We start from the raw sequence: 2,820 nt of genomic DNA on the forward strand, positions 1-2,820 counted from the left end.
TCTTGCTTTCTCCGGCTCCTAGCAGCTGCACCTGCCCCTTGGCTCCTGGAGCCTTCTGTCCTCTTCACAGCCAGCCATGGCTTTGTGTTTATTTTGTTATTTTCTTCTTTGAGACAAAATCTTGCTGTGTAGTTCAGGCTGGCTTTGAACTTCCTTTGTAGCCCAGGCTGGCCCCGAACTCACAACGATCTTCCTGCCTCAGCCTCCCGAGTGCTGGGGTTACTGCGTGTGCCACCACGCCATGGCTGTGTGAGTCTCACATTGCTCCACTCTCACATTGCTCTTGTCTCTCTCTTCCACATTTCGAGACAGTTGTGATTAGACTGGATCACATTACTATATTTTACAGTAACCTCATTAGCAAACTTAATTCCATCTGTAACCCTAATGCCCCTTTGCTACGCAGTGTACAATATGCACAGGTCCTGGGAATTAGGATGTGGACCTCTTGGGGCAGGGTAGAGTGGGTTGCAGTGGGAGGGATCATTCTTCTGTCCTCTGCAGCAAGGCTGTGTCTTCCTTGTGTGTGCTCAGGGACCAGGGAAATAACCGAGGGAGACTTGACTTGCACAGAGATTCCATTTCCACCTGTTTTCCATAAACCCTCATTCTGATCAGCAGTCTATGGCGGTGTTCGAGTCTCAGGAAATATCAGGTCAGAGCAGACACATAGGAACCCATAAAGGGGCTAGATATTTCTTGGTCTCAGGTCTCAGTCCCTCCTTGCAGGGCTTGGGGACAAGATTTACAGACGTACCTGTGAGTGTTGCAGACACCTCAGTGGGCCACGGCTTCCCCCTCAATCAGTGGGAACCAGACCTAGGACCAGTAGGGCTGGGAGCTGTAGAGAAGGCCGTGTAGCCCTCCTAGGGTAACTGGAGCAGACCTGAACTTCTGCTTGCTAGACATCCAGCTTACTAGGCTGCTCATCAAGTCACTGCTAGGATCTCTGGGATCAGCTGGACGTTATCACCACAGATCCCTACAAGACAGAACATGAGATTGTCACTCCCCTCTGCTGTTTGTTAACTGCGCTGTGTGGTCTGACAAGTACCTACCTGGCCCGCTCCCTGCTCATCGAGAGCAAGGGCTCCAGTTTCTTTGCAGTAACCCTAACAGCACTCCAGCCTATGGTGACAGCCCCTGCAGAGCTCCCCGAGGAGCCTGGCGCCCTCATTACAATGTTTCTCTGTCTCCGTCTCCCTTTACCATCGCCATCTTGGTAAAGGGAGTGGCGGCCAGGCCCTGAGGCAGAAGAAGGGAAGAGTGGGTAGCGGGGGCAGAGAGGTCAAATATAATCGATCATTTAAACATGCCATGCCTGAGCCTTCAGGCTCCGTCCTCTACGCCCTGTGCCAGGGAGTCCGCAGCCTCTCAGTGTGGTCAGACGTCCAGTGAAGCTGTATTGGTCACTACCATTATAATTCTTTTGTTTAACAACCCTTGAATTTCTGAGATAGGTCTTTTTTTTTTTTTTTTCCGTTTTTTCTGGTACCAGGAATCGAACTCACGACCTCATGCTTGCCAGGCAGGCGCTGTGCCGCTGAGCTAAATCCCCAGCCCCTCTGAGATGAGTCTTACATGAGCATTTTATTCTATTCCCTCATGAATTCACTTTACATATATTCATTAATATCCTGTAGGGTCTGATATATTGCTTAGGATTTTAAAATCTATATATCTACATTGATGTGTCAATGTCTATCTATCTATCTGTCTGTCTATCATCTCTCTATCATCTATCTATCTATCATCTATCCATCTATGAATTAAAAATCTCTCTTCTTATTTTCTAGCCAACTGAAGACTCCCGAGCTGCAATTCGTTGGGGAAGAACTGTTCTCACGTTGCTGATTCTTGTTGGGGCGGTTGAGGGAGGTTCTCTTGACACTTTTGCACTTGGTAGCCCTCTGCCCCGCCCCTTCCTGTACCCTGCCGTCGTTGCCCACTCCTTCTCACAGTCTGGGCCGCCCGGCTCTGGTCTTGGCTCGGTGGAACGCAGCTTTGGTGCAGTCTGGTTCATGCAGGGAAAGTCACCTGTGCGTGAGGTGCCGGCGCGGTGAGCCAGGCTGCTTGTGACTAACACGCTACGCCTTCAGCCTCACCGGCTACCTGGCAGCCGAGGGTTACTGTCTCAGACTCCCCTGGCGCCCATGTGCCTCCGGATGTGGTAACCGACTGTGTTTTAAACTGTAAAAGGGAAGAAGGAATGACGTGTTCAGCGCCAGTCTGTGCCTTGAAGGAGATGCAGGGCTGCCCCTTGCTTTCATCCCTTTCTACCGGCTGCAAGTGACCGTGCTGGTGTGTGAGCACAGGTGTGTGAGCATAGGTGTGTGAGTGCAGGTGTGACTGCAGGTGTGTGAGCGCGGGTGTGAGCACAGGTGTGTGAGCGTGGGTGTGTGAGCGCAGGTGTATGTTCACAGGAACATCTTGTTGCTGTATTTTTTTGGTTTTTTGAGACAGTGTTTTGCTATGTAGTTCAGGCTGGCCTTGAACTTACTTTGTAGGCTGGGCTGGCCTCGAACTCGCAGTGATCCTCCTGCCTCAGTCACTCGCGTGCTGGGATTACAGGCCTGCATCACCACGCCCAGCAGGGGCGACCCATTTTGAACCACACCCTTAGGATGCACAGGTGATCAAGCAGAAAGAACCTGCATGCCTGGCACAGAGAGACGCTCAGCTCTGTTTAAGCCACCTTTATTTGAGTCCTATGTTCAGTAGTCAAACCCATTGCCTATTTATTTGTTTATTTAGTTAGTTGTTGTTTGGGCACTGGGAATTGAACTCAGGACCTCGAGCTTGCCAGGCAGGTGCTGCGCC

The sequence above is a fragment of the Chinchilla lanigera genome, unplaced genomic scaffold (assembly GCF_000276665.1).
Source record: "Chinchilla lanigera isolate Chin_1 unplaced genomic scaffold, ChiLan1.0 scaffold00077, whole genome shotgun sequence".
NCBI classification, from domain to species: domain Eukaryota; kingdom Metazoa; phylum Chordata; class Mammalia; order Rodentia; family Chinchillidae; genus Chinchilla; species Chinchilla lanigera.